The sequence below is a fragment of the Danio rerio genome, chromosome 4 (genome assembly GCF_049306965.1).
Source record: "Danio rerio strain Tuebingen ecotype United States chromosome 4, GRCz12tu, whole genome shotgun sequence".
Classification (NCBI taxonomy): Eukaryota; Metazoa; Chordata; class Actinopteri; order Cypriniformes; family Danionidae; genus Danio; species Danio rerio.
Window position 1 is genome coordinate 32253596 of NC_133179.1, and position 17546 is coordinate 32271141.

At 41.9% G+C, this 17546-nt stretch overlaps 1 protein-coding gene and 1 long non-coding RNA gene across 5 annotated transcripts in view; one reads left to right on the forward strand and one right to left on the reverse strand.

The window, feature by feature from the left end:
* Positions 1–17546, forward strand: part of LOC137490091 (uncharacterized) — a 392659-nt gene that overhangs the window by 161462 nt on the left and 213651 nt on the right. The gene's annotated exons all lie outside the window — the stretch shown is intronic.
* LOC103909899 (uncharacterized) overlaps positions 15844–17546 on the reverse strand; it is a 49478-nt gene continuing 47775 nt past the window's right edge. For all 4 annotated transcript variants that reach the window (XR_012402368.1, XR_012402369.1, XR_012402367.1 and 1 more), the window contains one exon: positions 15844–16725. This is a non-coding gene — a long non-coding RNA (uncharacterized lncRNA). The remainder of the gene's footprint in view (positions 16726–17546) is intronic.

Below are 17546 nucleotides of genomic sequence, written 5' to 3' on the forward strand. Positions count from 1 at the left end.
TTAACTGAACTATTGCATCCATTGTAAATAGTTCTAACAGCTTTTTCAAAGTATTCACCAAAACCAAAATGTTTAATGCATCTAAACAGAAACTCATGGGTTACAGTATCAAATGCTTTATAAAAGTCTATGAATAAAATAAAAAAATAATTTGGTATATAATCAATCATACCTAAATTTATTGCAACGATCAATTTCTTCATCCATAACAGTATAAAAATCTCCACCCCAAATAATCCTTGCATGAGAAAATGTAAAACTTAATTAATTTTACTCTCACTTGTTGTAAACAAGTGATAATTATTTTGCTTATTATTTGTGGCAAAAACATTCACTATAATAAAATGGGAAAGATCTATACTAACATGTAAAATTAACCATCTTCCTTCCATATCTTACTGAGAATTTGACCTTTAAATTGACCTTTTAATATGAGTACCCTAGCCGATTGGTTAGTACCAAACGAAAACCAAACATCATTCCCCCACTGAATCCTCCAACAGTTTACATCAGCTTCACAAGCATAAGACTCCTGAATAAAATAAAAATCTGCACTTTTACTCTGACAAAACAAAATAAAGATTTCCTTTTCAACTGGTTTCTTATACCTTTGGCATTAATCAAAAAAAAAAATTAATTGACATGAACAATAACCAATTAACAAATTAACGTAAGCTAAGTGCTCTTAACAAGAACATAAAGTGTCACCCACTGAAGCTACGTGTTGCTTTTATCAACAATAAGTGCATTAACCATCTTCTCTTAACTTCAGTAGTAATTCAAGAAGTCATGTAAAGAAAATTACCAGTCAATATCTCAAGTCTCTGACTATACTGTTGAATACATTTAAAGTCTCTAAATGATCATCCTTTGATTTCTTTTCCGTTCACAAATGCTTTTTTTCCTACTAAGTAAGCCTTCTCCCCATTTTTTCTTGCCTGTTCAACAAACAGCCACAGACGAGCACGCGTTGCCCTGTCATCAGCTGTTAGGTCTAACTTCACCTGAAGATTCATGCTTTTGAGGAAGTCGTTGTTCTTGGCGCCCTTCCAGAAAGTGTCTCTTGCTGATCTTGACATAAATCTGACGATCACAGGTCTTGGAAACTTTCCTTTCTTTCCGTTCTTTCCTCCGCTATCTATTCTTCCAATACGATGAGCCACATCTACTGCTACTTGGACTTCTCCATCGCTGCCTGAAATTGCTGAATGGCAAATTGTTTCCAAATTTGCTTTGATGTTTTCCTCCCACTCTTTCTTCATTTCATAGATACGAAGATTGTACCGGCGGCTATATCAATCCACATCGTTTACTATATCAATCCACATTGTTTGCTCCATTTCACTGACTTTCTTTTGCATTTCTTCCACTCGTATTTTTTATTGTAGCTTTTTTTTTTTTCAGATCGACTACTTCTTGATGACAGAAGTCCAGCGATTTTTTAATACCCTTGATTTACTTCGTTTTGTGTTTCACAGCTATAGTTATATCTGCTCTTTTGTTGATTTTGGCAGTAATAACACAGATTATATTGTCCGGTATTTCAGTCAAAGAAGGATCAGAATTTACTTGTATCTGTTCTTTACGTGCTTTCTTTGAGAGTTTTTTTTATCTGTAGTGTTGGGACTAGAATCACACACTCCATTACCATCCTTATAAGCTTTGCAGAAGTATGAGTGCGTGTCTTGAAAACTCTCTTATCTTTGACATTAATTACCTCCATTTCTTCCGTGGTGCACAGTTCACTCGTCAAGTTTGTTAACGCTGAGTTCCGAAATCTGCACTTAAGAACAAAAACAGATTCTTAAAATCCTACTATAAAAACTATATACATCCGGTAACCAAATATTATGGCAACTGTATTACATAATCTTTTCTAACTACGTGTGACAAAAACTTATAACGTTCTTCAAAAGCACAACACAACCGCTCTCTCCGCCATCTTGGCCGGAATCCTAGATTTCAGGTTAACGTTGGATTTGAATGGAGTGCCTGACGTCGTTTCAACATTACCCCGATGAGCAAAACGATGTTGAATCAACGTCGGTGATCAACGTGGATTTTGATATCAAAAGAAACGTTGATTTTTTGTTGAAATTATGTCATTTTGCTATCTGGGTTACTTAAGGAGAACATTTAATTTATTTTATTTTTGATTGTATAATGGTGGATATTTATGGTTGCCGTGGCTAGCCTGGGTTTATTTATTATTATTCGACAAGATAAACTTGTCTGGCGCCCAAAGGTTATAAAATAACATATGATAATTTTTTTGTCCAAAGTCCGGTAGGATTGAATGGCCTGAAAAAGCCACAGCATTCACAAGCCACGTGGTCTAGCAGGAGATTTGCGGTGCTGGCGGCCGGGGTTTTAATCCCGCCAGGAGCAGTTTTTGAAAGTTGATTTTTTTTTTTTTTTTCTTTCTTTGAAAGATTAAAACAAAACTTATTTAACCCGTGAAGAAGGTAGGAGTGTGAAACAACGTCGTGATTTCAACAGTGAATCACCAGTGGTGGTCTGCCGGTGAAACAATGTCATAAACGTTGATCCAATTTGAAAAATTGAAAGGTAATTCAACTTTGATCCAACCAAAGACCTGATATGGATACAACGTTGAATCATCATTGAAATGACGGCTGGGTGGTTATTATTTTTATGATGCTTCTTTGATATTTGTAACTTTTTGTTTTTCCCCACAGATATTTGAGTGTGGCTATGCAAAATGAGCTGTCTAGCAGGTATGAGTTGCTTAAACATTTTATGCTAAAGCATTTACACTAAATCTGGTATCCCTGTCCATATGCAGATGTACATTCACAAGCTGGAAGAAGCTTTTGAATCACATCAAACACACAGAATGAACCTTTTAAACAATATTTATTAATTTTCCATATAACTGGTGTTGACATACTTTTTGCATTACCCACGCAAACCCAGGGGGAACATGCAAACTCCACACCTAAATGCCAACTGACCCAGCCGAGGCTCGAACCAGCAACCTTCTTGCTGTACTGCACCACTGCGTTGACTGTTATTTTTAATCATTCCAAATTAAAATGTTAGAATGTTCTTAAGGAATAGGGCATAAGGGGGGATAAGTGGAAATAGTACACAGAGAGGAAATGTTTTTACAGCTCCAGAGGTGTAATTGCAAGTGCACAAGTTTGCAACGCAGTTTGCGAATGTTTGTTGAAACGATGGTTTTGGGAAACAGTAAATCAACAAACTATGTTTGTAACAATGGAACTTGTAGCCTTAATTGGCTAACGATGGTTTTGGGAAACGCACCACAATTTGTGAATTATATTTCTCCACACTGTTGGCTAGCCTATGCCATGCAACAGGTAACAATTTTGCTTTTGAGCTAGATATCCAGTCAAAGCACCACGCATCCTGGCATTATGGACATGTTAGCTAAATATTATTATTATCATTATTCCTTAAAGACCTAGAGGTATTTTGTGGGCACCTAATGGGCTTATATTATTATAATGTTTTTAAAGCAGTTTTATTTTTATTTTAGCAGTCAGCCTCAAGTGTCACATATTATTTTAAACAGGAGAACCTGAAGCTTCAATCTATATCATTTAAAGGTCCAGTCTAAAATATTTTTTGGTCCAAAAACATATGAAAGGACAGACAATATTCCAGAATTTTAAGAAAAACGTTTTTTTTTTTTTAAAGTGCCATTTTCTAGTTATTACAAACAAAACCTCATGAAGTTTTTTTTTCTTTAGAAATACACACTGATGTTTTATACTTCCAAAATAAATTTTGTCTACATCCACCTCTCCCTGAGCAAGTTATAGCAATTTATTTCAATGTTATTCTAAGGCGTTTTTCAGTGGGGAAAAAACTAGTGCATTTATTTACTGACAATGTATTTGCACAAAAGTTCTGTGAATGAATTAAACAAAAAGATTGTTACAAAATAACAAAACACTGAAGCAAGTTTGACTTTTTCCAAACTATATATTTTCAGTTACCATAAAAAATACCACTTACAATGAACAAATAAAAAATAAGAAAATTACAATTAATGCGTCAAAGTCCAAATAAACATAGTGCAAATCCTCAGTAAAAACTTAGATATAAATATTTACTATACTGTAAATAGTTACATAACTAAACTAGATTCAATATGTACTATCCTTAGGTTTTATGTGCCAGCATATAGTTATGACCCTGCTGCTTTTCAACTTTTGCATTGCAGACAAACAACCGCACCGCGATTTGCGTCCTTTGAAAACAGCAAGACAAGCACTTCGTCTTTGCTGTGTCACTTTTTTGTCATGTTTTTGTTATGTTGTTGTGCATGCAAAAGTATGAGAATTATTTGATGCAAAACTTTTTTTCTGTGTTTTATTTAGCCATGCGTAAAAGTACAGCCTATTTCTCATTCCGGGTTGGTCAAATAGCTGATTGCTGGTCCACAAAGCGAAACCTATGCTTATTGGTTGTGAGAGAGCGAGTTTGAAACAATCTGGGCATGGAGGAGGGACAGTGCATGAATGCATCATGTCTAGTTTGTCCGGAGACACAAGCTACCTTTGCTAAATCAGCGTTGTCAAAATGTAATGACGTAACCACACTGATTCCGGAGCCTCTGAATGTAATGTACAGCGATGGAAAGCTTAGGGTGCTTTCACACCTACACTTTTGTTTTGGAACGTATCTCGTTTGCCCAGTTAGCGCGCTTCGTTTGGCATATGTGAACAGGGCAATCGCGCTCTGTTCCGCGCCAAAGTAATCGCTCTGAGTTTGCTTGAATGAGGTGGTCTCGGCTCGATTGAAATGAACTCTGGAGCGGTTCGATTGCAGTGAGAAAGTGATCCGATCCGAGGGTGGTTATATCACAGTGTTTTATGGATATGTAATAGGCTTACGGCTATATGAAGAGAGAATTATGAGTATGGGAAGTTTAGCGAGTCTCCGGATGCCCGCAAACGAGTGACGATCTCCCAGTAATCTCGCGTCTCCCTCCCGGTCCTCAAATAGACATCGTCGCGCACCCTTCTCACCCCTCCCCACCGCGTCTCTCCTCAGACACGTCGCGCGTGCGCACCCTGTCAATCACCACCAAACCACCACCTCTTCTGACAGCTGAGCGGGACGCTGCAAAATAAACCCTGACACTCTGAGCAATGTAAGGAGAGTTTACTCGCACGTGACTTGTTTTAGCTCTTTTGGTCCGATTAGAACTTTGCAGTGTAAAAGCGAACCGCTCCAAGAGTAAAGAGCAACAATGTAACAATTGTAATCTCTGTTTTAGAACAACTGAATCGATTCACAGGTGTGAAAGCACCTTAGACTCTCGTCTTTATGCCAATCTTTGAATTGTACGGATCGGATCAGCTGATTAAAAATTATTAAACATTTAAGAACAATACTTATTTTTAGCCGCGGGCAGCTGTTTCGGTCTTTTAGTGGACATAATCCACTTTTCTAAACCAGCAGATTTAGTTCTTTCTCTGCATGCGTGTGAAAGAGAAATGAACAGAGAAAATGAACAGACGATAAATAATATGCAGCTCACAATGCGTGTGGATATGCCCATTTATTAAATTAATAACTGCCACTAGTTCTGTGTGCATGAGAGTGTTTTACATGAAGTGGCAGTTGGTCAAATATTTGTAACAGCCTGAATTTACGAAAATTTCGTTCTGAAAGAGGTGTTAAAAGAAAAAGCATCTCCGACGAGCAATTGGGGTTGGCGGTTTCAAGGGCAGTTATAGAGGTGAGTATTTTTCCCTAAATGCTTCAACCTTTAAGCTTTTTAAGAATTTATGACCCTTAAAAATCTCATCTGCTAAACAGTATAAACCAGCCTACAAGCTGTGTGAGTTACCAGGTGTCACCGACTCGGTCCCAGTCATTCCTCTCGCTGGCCAGCAGAGGTCACCATCATCGGATTTCTAACCATTACGTCATGCTCATACACTGATTGTCACACACCTGCAGCACATCTCACTGATGACCCACGCACACACTTATAAGCAGCTCAAACACTCACACCATTGCGAAGTCATGTTCTGCCCCCAGCTGACATTTCTGAGCGTTCATCTCCTTGCCTGATCTCCCCGTGTATTACCTGGACTGTCCCTCGACCTTGCCTTGCCTGCCGCCTGCCTTGAACCTTGCTTTGTACCTCGACTTGATCCCCGCCGCCTGCCCTAAACCCAGCCTGGTATCTCGCCTCTAACCCACGCCGCCTGCCTCTGCCCCAGGCCTGCTATCATACTCCTTGACAGTCAGCCGCCAGCCCTAAAAACCCAATCTAACTACTTTTGATGTGAATTCGCAAATTAGTGTGTGATTTGTGATTAAACTATGTTTAATAAATATACTGCAAATGGATCCCTCTGTGTCAGACTCCACGTTTCACCAGGTAAATTTAACTTGACGAGCCTGTTTTAAGATGGGCATAGATTTTGGCTGGTTCACTGAAAAAGTTAAAAGCAAATTAAAAGGTTAAATGTTGTACCATATAGTTAAAAAGAATAAAAACAACATTTACTAATTACTAAAAAGATAATTGAGCTTTATAACAGTAATGAATTATATTTACTTAATATTCTTATGTCATCTTGTCATTACATGTAAATGATTATAGAGTGTGGAATCATACATTAGTGTATTTCGTAACCAGTCTTGTTAGAATTAAAAAAGAATTTAAAAAATACTTTACTTAATGACTGCAATAGTACAGGATGTGTAAAGTACCCTTATGTAGTTCATACTTAATGTAAGCACTGTATGTAACGAAATAAAATTTTATTTCAGGATGCACAATTTAAATCCAGTCCCATACAATGCAGAGTATGTAGGTCACAAACTATGTGGATCAAAATGAGAAGCTTTGCATGTTTGGAGTCACACATCTTATCGCTATTAATGGCTTCAGCAAGAAAATTGTTGGCCATTCCACTATGCCAATTAAGAACAATTTAACAATTTATAAAGAGGTGAACGGGTAAGACTAAAATGTTCTATTTTCATTAATTCATCTTCTGCAGCTTTTCCGGGGCCGGGTCACGGGGGCAGCAGTCTTAGGAGAGAACCCGAGATCTCCCTATCCCCAGACACTTCCTCCAGCTCCTCCGGGGATCCCGAGGCGTTCCCAGGCCTGCCGAGAGACATAGTCCCTCCAGCATGTCCTGGGTCTTCCCCGAGGCCGCCTCCCGGTGGGACATGCCTGGAACACCTCCCTAGGTAGGAGTCCAGGAGGCACCCGAAACAGATGCCTGAGCCACCTCAGCTGACTTCTATTAGATATACCAGAATTTTAAGAAAAACGTTTTTTTTTTAAAAAAAGTGCCATTTTCTAGTTATTAAAAACAAAACCTCATGAAGTTTTTTTTTCTTTAGAAATACACATTGATGTTTTATACTTCCAAAATAAATTTTGTCCACATCCACCTCTCCCTGAGCAAGTTATAGCAATTTATTTCAATGTTATTCTAAGGCGTTTTTCAGTGGGAAAAAGCTAGTGCATTTATTTACTGACAATGTATTTGCACAAAAGTTCTGAGAATGAATTCAACAGAAAGATTGTTACAAAATAACACTGAAGCAAGTTTGACTTTTTCTAAATAATATATTTTCAGTTACCATAAAAAATACCACTTACAATGAACAAATAAAAAAAGAAAATTACAAATAATGCGTTAAAGTCCAAATAAACATAGTGCAAATCCTCAGTAAAAACTTAGATATAAATATTTACTATACTGTAAATGGTTACATAACTAAACTAGATTCAATATGTACTATCCTTAGGTTTTATGTGCCAGCAAATGGTGTTGACCCTGCTGCTGTCTAAGGAGAGAACTCCAGACTTCCCTATCACCAGACACTTCCTCCAGCTCCTCCGGGGGATCCCGAGGCGTTCCCAGGCCAGCTGAGAGACATAGTCCCTCCAGCGTGTCCTGGGTCTTCCCCGAGGCCTCCTCCCGGTGGGACATGCCTGGAACACCTCCCTAGGTAGGCGTCCAGGAGGTGTTACGTTTCAAAGAAAGTCAGAGAGGATCCAAATGCAAGTGAACAAGTTTATTGTATATGACAATAAGACAAATAGTGCCAGGCTAGAAGGACGCAGAACACAGGGCAGGAAACAGAACGGGGAAACCAGATCCAGATAACTCCTCAGGGCCTGAGCACAGACACACAAACATGAGTGATAGTAACGAACTGACACCGACACACAAAAGCGTCGCCCAGATATAGGCACCATGATGAGCCTCAGCTGGCGAACTAATCAGACCAACTGAGTGTCGTCATAACACGTGAGCCTAACAAATCCACATGGGACAACCAAAACAAAACAAACCCACGTGATCAAACATACACTCCGGAGAAGGGCACAAACCTGCAACCGTGACATTACCTCCTCTCCTACGAGCACCACCTGGTGCTCCCAGAAGAGCTTACCTGGCGATTGTAATCATCGATAAGAGAGTGATCCAATATGTCCTTTGCAGGGACCCAACTCCTCTCCTCTGCATCATAACCTTCCCAGTCCACCAAGTACTGAAATCCTCGTCCCCTCCATCTCGAGTCCAGAATGCGCTTAACCGAATAAAAGGTCTCCCCATCTACGAGACGCGGCGGAGTGGGCGGGTTAATGGCCGTATGAAAAACGGGCTTTAAATTGGAATCATGAAACACGGGATGTATTCTCCTGTACGCTGGAGGAAGTTTGAGGCGGACTGCCACCGGACTAATGATCTTGATGACAGTGAATGGGCCAATAAATTTAGGTGAAAGTTTATTACATACAGAACGCAAAGTAATATTCTTAGTTGAAAGCCACACTTTTTGACCGACAACGTAAACGGGAGGCTTCGACCGGTGGCGATCGGCTTTAGCCTTGGTGCGCGCACCCACTTGGAGGAGGGTCTGTCTGGCTCTGCTCCAAGTGCGTCGGCACCTCTGGACAAAGGCGTGGGCAGAGGGGACCGCGATTTCGTATTCCAGACTGGGAAAAGCTGGTGGCTGGTATCCTAAGCTACACTGAAACGGAGAGAGGCCCGTAGCCGACACTGGTAATGAATTGTGTGCGTACTCCACCCATGGGAGCTGCTGACTCCAAGAGGAGGGATTTTGGGAAACCAAACAACGTAACATGCGCTCGAGATCTTGATTGGCCCTCTCTGTTTGTCCGTTACTCTGAGGATGGAAACCAGAAGAAAGACTTACAGTCGCTCCCAATAAATGACAGAATTCTCTCCAAAATTTAGAGACAAACTGGGGTCCCCTGTCAGAAACCACGTCCGTCGGGAGGCCATGAATGTGAAAGACGTGATTAATGACAGCATCCGCTGTCTCTCTGGCTGAGGGTAATTTAGGCAGAGGAATGAAATGAGTAGCTTTCGAGAACCGGTCCACAACGGTCAAAACAGCCGTATTGCCACCAGATGGCGGGAGACCGGTGACGAAATCTAGCGAAATGTGCGACCAGGGTCTCGAATGCACTGACAGCGGCTGAAGGAGTCCAGCAGGGGGGCAATTAGAAGTCTTAGAAACAGCACAAACAGAACAGGCCAAAACAAACTCGCGTATGTCCCATGCCATAGCTGGCCACCAAAATCAATGTTTAACCAAAAATAATGTACGACTCACCCCAGGCACGACTCACGTCAGACCGAATCTCCTCCGGCACAAACAAACGACTGGGTGGGCATCCGACCGGGGGCGTTACCCCATCCAGGGCTGTGCGGACCCTGCTCTCGATCTCCCATGTTACTGCAGAAATACAAATCCTCTGGGGAACGATGGGCTCAAGAGGCGTATTGCGCTCGGAAGAATCAAAAAGATGGGATAACGCGTTGGGTTTGATGTTTTTAGAACCTGGTCGATATGAGATAGTAAAGTCAAAACGTCCGAAAAATAATGCCCACCGAGCCTGCCTGGAGTTAAGTTGTTAGGCGGACCTGATGTATTCGAGGTTCTTATGATCGGTCCAAACGATAAAGGGAACCCCCGAACCCTCCAACCAATGACGCCACTCCTCCAAAGCGAGTTTGACAGCCAACAACTCCCTATTACCAATGTCGTAATTTCGTTCTCCGGGAGATAATCGGTGAGAGAAAAACGCGCACGGATAAATTCTGTCATCCGAGGCTGCGCGCTGGGACAGGATCGCGCCCACGCCCACCTCTGACGCGTCAACCTCCACCACGAACTGCCGGGAGGGATCAGGTGTCACCAGAATAGGAGCTGAAACAAAGCGGCTCTTTAGTTTAGTGAATGCAACCTGTGCTGCACTCGACCACCTGAAGGGCGTCTTGGCGGAGGTTAAGGACGTCAGAGGGGCGGCGAGCTGGCTGAAATTGCGAATAAAACGCCGGTAAAAATTAGAGAAGCCCAGAAATCTCTGCAGGGCCTTACGAGACTCGGGGATTGGCCAATTCACCACAGCCTGAACTTTCTCTGGATCCATGCGCACCCCCTCGACTGACACAATGTGTCCTAGAAAGGGAACAGACATGGAACAATGTGCATGGAACACGCATTTCTCCGCCTTGACAAAAAGCCCATTCTCTAGCAGCCGCTGAAGCACTCGCCTGACGTGCTGCACATGTTCCTGGAGAGAACGAGAAAAAATCAGAATGTCATCCAGGTAGACATAAATAAACTGATCTATCATGTCTCGCAACACAACATTTACGAGTGCTTGGAAAACCGCAGGAGCATTAGAAAGCCCAAAAGGAAGAACACAATACTCAAAATGCCCCCTAGGGGGTCAAAAACGCGGTTTTCCACTCATGACCCTGCTTCATGCGAACCAAATGATATGCGTTGTGGAGATCTAATTTCGTGAAAAACGAAGCCCCTTGCAGACGCTCGAACGCTGAAGACATCAGCGGCAAAGGATACGTATTCTTCACCGTGATGCTGTTCAGCCCTCGATAGTCTATGCAAGGTCTAAGAGACCCATCCTTCTTTTTCACGAAAAAGAACCCCGCCCCCGCCGGAGAGGAAGAGGGCCGTATGATCTTGGCCGCTAGAGAATCAGAAATATATTTCTCCATGGCCTCACTCTCAGGAATGGAAAGAGAGTATAACTTGCCTTTAGGCGGAGACGTACCTGGCAATAAGTCTATTGCACAGTCATATGGACGATGAGGAGGCAGAGAAGCAGCTCAAGACTTACTGAACACTCTCTCCAGGTCGAGGTACTCACTGGGCACGTTTGACAGGTCCATGCGCTCCTCCTGAAACACAGAACACGAAACAACAGAACGAGCAGACGAAAGACAAGATTCATGACATTTCTCACTCCACGAAAATATGGAATTAAGACCCCAATTAATGTGAGGTTTATGAAGAATTAACCATGGATGTCCTAAAACCACCGGTGAGTTGGAACAGTCTGTTAAAAAAAATGAAATGTGTTCAATATGATTTCCAGACGTGATAAGTTTTATGGGTTTGGTGGAGTGAGTGATAGTGGGAAGGGAAAGCCCACTGAGGGCGCGTACTGCATTGGGTTGTGACAAAGCTATAACTTTATATAACTATAAATTTAGAACTGAAAGCGAAACTGGAGTCAATGAAATTTCACTCCGCCCCGGAATCGACGAGGGCATGGGTGTCATGACTTCCGGAACCTCATGATACAGTGAAGGGCAATAAAGTGGCAGCCATAGAGGATTTGTGCAAATTAATTTAACCCATCAGTAACCCCTTACCTACTGATGGGTGTTGTCTTTAACGGGACAGGAAGCCACCCGATGACCCGCCCCTCCGCAGTAGAGGCAGAGTCCCCCTGTTCTCCGTCGGCGCTTTTCTTGCACGAACAAGCGGGATCTCCCCAGCTGCATGGGTTCCGGGTCAGTGCTTACCCCTTCCGGTGTCGCAGTTAATGCCGGAAAGTCAGGAACGGAATCCGAAAATCTGCTCTGCTGCAGGCGAGTCTCACGCCGAAGCAGTCTGGTGTCCACACGGATGGCTAAATCCACCAGCTCGTCCAGAGTCTTAGGAAGATCTAAGGAATAGATCGCATCTTGCAGACTATCAGACAATCTGTGCAGAAACATGTCCCATTGTGCCTCCGCGTTCCAGCCGCATTCAGCGGCCATTGTTCGGAACTCAATCGAGTACTCCGCCACGCTTCGATTCCCCTGGCGGAGTTCAGCGAGGACTCAGGCAGCCTCTCTCCCGGAAGTGGCTCGATCAAAGACCTTCTTAAGTTCTTTGGAGAACAGGTCAAACGTAGAGCAGCAGAGTAGAGTACGTAGAGTAGCTTTTGTTCCAAAGCTGTTGTTCCCCAAACGCCACCTTAGATTGTTCGGAGGAAAATAATGACGGCTGCAGCGAGATGTAAAGGGAACACTTAGACAGGAAGGATCGGCACAAGAGAGGCTCTCCAGAGTAGCTGGTCAGAGGTGGAAGACGCGGCTCAACAGAGCGACCAAGAACCGCAGGCGCTGGTGACACTTCCGGGGTCGGTGCAGTCTCGGGGGCCGGTGCAGTATCAGCCTGTGCAGCACGAGTAACCAGTTGTTGGACCTGGGATGTGAGCAATGAAACTTGGCCAACCAGGGCCTGGATCGCCTGAGCCGTGGTGGCCAGGGCCTCATCCTGTCGATCAATCCGAGCGTTGCTTTGAGAGACAAATTCGGAGATCTGGGAAACACTCGCTGGATCCATGTAAAGGTCAGTTCGTTCTGTTACGTTTCAAAGAAAGTCAGAGAGGATCCAAATGCAAGTGAACAAGTTTATTGTATATGACAATAAGACAAATAGTGCCAGGCTAGAAGGACGCAGAACACAGGGCAGGAAACAGAACGGGGAAACCAGATCCAGATAACTCCTCAGGGCCTGAGCACAGACACACAAACATGAGTGATAGTAACGAACTGACACAGACACATAAAAGCGTCGCCCAGATATAGGCACCATGATGAGCCTCAGCTGGCGAACTAATCAGACCAACTGAGTGTCGTCATAACACGTGAGCCTAACAATTCCACATGGACAACCAAAACAAAACAAACCCACGTGATCAAACATACACTCCGGAGAAGGGCACAAACCTGCAACTGTGACAGGAGGCACCCGAAACAGATGCCTGAGCCACCTCAGCTGACTTCTCTCGATGTGGAGGAGCAGCGACTGTACTCTGAGCTCCTCCCGGGTGTCAGAGCTCCTTACCCCATCCATAAGAGTGCGCCCTGCCACCCTTCGAAGTTAACTCATTTTGGCCTTCCAGGTCTGTCCAGCTTTCCCCCTTGCCAGCGGATCCAACTCAATACAAGGTGGTGATCAGTTGACAGCTCTGCCTCTCTCTTTACCCGAGTGTCCAAGACATACAGTCGGAGATCAGATGATGCAACCACAAAGTTGATCATTGACCTCTGCCCTAGGGTGTCCTGGTGGCATCTGCATGGATGGACACCCTTATGCTTGAACATTGTGTTCGTTATGGACAAACTGTGATTAGCAAAGAAGTCCAATAACAAAACACCACTCGGGTTCAGATCAGAGAGGACGTTCCTCCCAATCCCGCCTCTCCAGGTATCACTGTCATTACCCATCTGAGCATTGAAGTCCCCCAGTAGAACAATGGAGTCCTCAGTCTGGGCACCTTCCCGCACCCCTCCCAAGGACTCCAAAAAGTCCAGGTACTCTGCACTGGTGTTTGGCCCGTAGGCACATACCACATTTAGAGACCTATCCCTGACCCGAAGGCAAATGGGAGGCGACCCTCTCATTTACCAGGGAAAACTCTAACACATGGCGGCTAAGTTGGGGAGCTATAAGCAAGCCCACACCAGCCCGCCGCTTCTTGCTGTGACCAAATCCAGAGTAGAAGAAAGTCCAGCCCTTCTCAAGAAGTTGAGTTCCAGAGCCCAAGCTGTGTGTGGAGGTGAGCCCAACTATCTCTTGTTGGTACCATTCCACTATCTGCACAAGCTCGGGCTCCTTCCCTCCCAGTGAGGTGACATTCCATGTCCCAAGAGCCCGTTTCTGTGCCTGACGATCGGGTTGTCGTGGTCCTAACCTTCAAACACCACCCGTTCCACAATGCATAGGCCCCTTACGGCTCCCCCTGCAGGTGGTGGGCCTGCGGGAGGATGGTCCCACATCGCTCCTTCAGGCTAAGCCCGGCCGAGTTCCATGGGATAAAAATCCGGCCACAAGGCGCTCATACAAGCCCCTACCCCAGGGCTGGCTCCAGGGTTTTATATATATATATAGAAATGCTGTCATTTCCCATGGGATGTGGGATCAGGTCAGGGTGGACCATGGCAGAGAATTTTTCCTAATCCTCATCATGCAGGAAATGGCAGAACACAGACATAACCAGCAGACTGCCTTACCTCCAAACAACATCAACAAATTTGAAATAAAATACCTGGTGTTTTTTTTTTTCTATCTACACTTTTGAACTACTGAATAAAGTACAGTTGTACATAGATACAACAGTTATTACAACTTAAGCCCTAGATGCATAAATAGCCTATTTATAATAAGTTGCACTCTCAGAACTAAGGCTATTCATCATGTTAAATACCTTTTAATGAATCACAAAGGTGTTAGGTAGCACATAGACATTAGGAGACAAATTGTAACCTTAAAAAAGAAATGAGGAAAAACAGTTAGGCTGCAACAACATATAAAAAAACAATGTTACCATGTATGCCAAACCAAAATAGATATGTTTGTCTACTGTATCAATTATTAAAATATTGTAATAAGTTTTTCCCAATACTTGTTAAATCATTTAACTGACAATTTTATCCTGTGTAACATTTTTACATAGTTTACATTGCTTTTACTCCACAGAACCACACTGTAGAGAGAATGTGGCCTGAAGTTAATAAGCGGGTCATTTTTCCAATCAAGAAAGCACTCATTCAGATGGTTGACCAGGAGTCTTTGGATATGGAGGATGGGTTGACAAGATACTGTTTGTCCAACCTTACATGCCAGATCAGCCAGATTGGAGTGCAGAGATTTGTTAATGCACAGAACAGTTATTATAATACAGGTATGTTACAGTGCTTTAACATTTGTTTAGACCAAAAGTTGATGATCTTTTCTACATTTTTGCTGTAAATCCACCTATGACTTGACACCACACATATAACTACCCATATACATGCATGTAATATCCTGTAAGACCACTTCCTGTTGTTTATCTTTAAATCTAATCCTTCAGGAGAATATTTACAGGAACAGTAGGTATCTATGACCAGGGTGAATTAAGAGTAAACCAGGGTTTGCTTTAATGTAAAATCAATAGTTTATTTTTATTTTTTTATTTTTTTACCTCAAAACTAAACCTTTAATTTCTAGGTAAAGGCATACACAATCTGCTGGCTGCAAAACAAGGATTGTCGAGGAACTTTTGCAGAGGGCTTCAGAAGCTGCTGAGCTGTACCATCAGGAAATAGGACAGCGTTTGACCAGTTCGTCAGCATTTGGCATTGACCCATTTCGGTCTGAGGAGGATAAAATTAGGGCAGAGACAGAATTTAATTCCCTTTATTTTGACCTTGGAGACATCTTGAACTACACTGTAAATGAGCATTGCCACTTGTTCCAAGACTGTTTACTTCACCTCATTAACATCACCAGAAGAAGTGCACAGATATCACCCGGAGAGGTGCAAAAATAAATGTTATTGTATATCTTTTTTTACTACTGTAATACATATGGTGTAGTCTACTGTAGCATGCACTGTATAAATTGCGAAACCAGCAGTTATAGTAACTACAGTAGTTCAATTAGAATAAATATTCTGCAAAAAATGATTTGAGATAGACTGATTTGTATTTAAGCATACTGCAAATGAATTGAGCATTAAGCAAAACAAACTGCTAATGACAAATTCAATGAAAGTTTTTTTTATTCTCAAACATGCCAACAGAATGTTTAAAACATTGTCTTTGAATCACAAAATGTATGAAAAAGGTAGTAATAACACTAACGTACTGTATTGTGTAAACTGCATATAAACATGCATACAAACTAATACAAAACATTTTAAATAAGGGGGGTGGGGGAGTTGGCTTTAGCTTAGCATAGATTATTGCAATAGCATCTTGCTAATTAAAAAAAAGTTCTGACTTTCCCATTTAGAGTTTGACATATGTCATCACATGGTAGTTTTTTTTCTAGGCTGATATGGCTAGGTTCTATACACATTCCAGCTTAATTTTGAAAGTATTTTGCTGCCATACCATGGCTGTAGCAAAAGAAACATACAGCACTTAAAAATTGTTCCCAGCTAGGTAACAGCATTGCGTAATATTACACCTGTTACAATCATGGAACAGCAGCAAAGTTCCTTGATTACACTGAAAGAAGACTACAGATCCTAGCCATATCAGACTACAAGATTGACAAAATGAAAAGTTCCCATCTAGAACACAATGTCACAACAGAAGAGTCAAGCTTTTAATAGGAAAAGCATTAAAAAAATGCAAATGGCCAAACCGAATTAAATGATTCCTTCTAATCAAAATGTGCTCTTGCCAGACCCAGACATCAGCTTGGAGGGTTCAGTTGACAGCTTCAACAGGAGTTGTACTGCTTGTCTAAGGCCTTAATGATACTCAGGACCTCAGACAAGCCAGCCACAACCACAATAAAATCTCTTGACACTGCAGACCTGCATTTTATACAGGCTTAGCCCTCGTCCACTACTGCCTCTATGCATTGTCGACAGCCAATAAGGCTACAACAGCACCGAGACAGGACTGTCCATCACTCCTATAACAAACACACATAGAAAAATATATCATTAAACTGGAACTTTACATATTTCGGGTACATACTTCACACAGCTCTTATGGTCAGGGCTGGATTAAGAACACATTGAGCCCTGGGGTTATAGCAAACCCAAGGACCCTAATTTATTTTATTGGCTCACAAAAGTAGTTTTTTTCTTTGCTATTAATTTTTTGCTTATTGATATTTTCATCTAATTTTCCACTATTTGATTTATACTGCATTTGATTATTATTAATGTTTTCTATTTTACTAAAGTTAGCGTAAAGCCTATAAAATTAATCTCGTAACATGAACTTTATTCAGGCTGCCAAATTCAGCAAAAACAAAAACACCTGCAATACATTCTAACGAGTGCTTTACAATACTTTAAATAGGGTTTAAAATGTTTACTTTAAAATGTATCTAAGCAGAACTTTCAGGTAAACATTTAAAATCCCTGGTTGCAATTTCCCAAAATTTTGGTCTTGAGTCAATCAATTTCAGAAGGTTAGCATTTTTTTTTTTTTTTGGCAGATGAAATGTCAGATGAAAGCTTGCACCAATATTCAATTGTTTAGGATTATTACTGTTATTTTTATAAAGTAAATATTCCTAAAGTTTGCTTTCTAACTGGTTTAGATAGCCTTTTATGTATTCTTAAAATAGACACTCTGCAATGATGGACATTTTAATAACCGATTGTGTAGGCTATTTTATTTGGATGCACAAAGTCTTGGTTATATTATTTGAGAAGAATGGAACTGACATCGCTTCAGTTATAAGTCCATTCACCTAACTATCTGAATACCAGATACAATTTA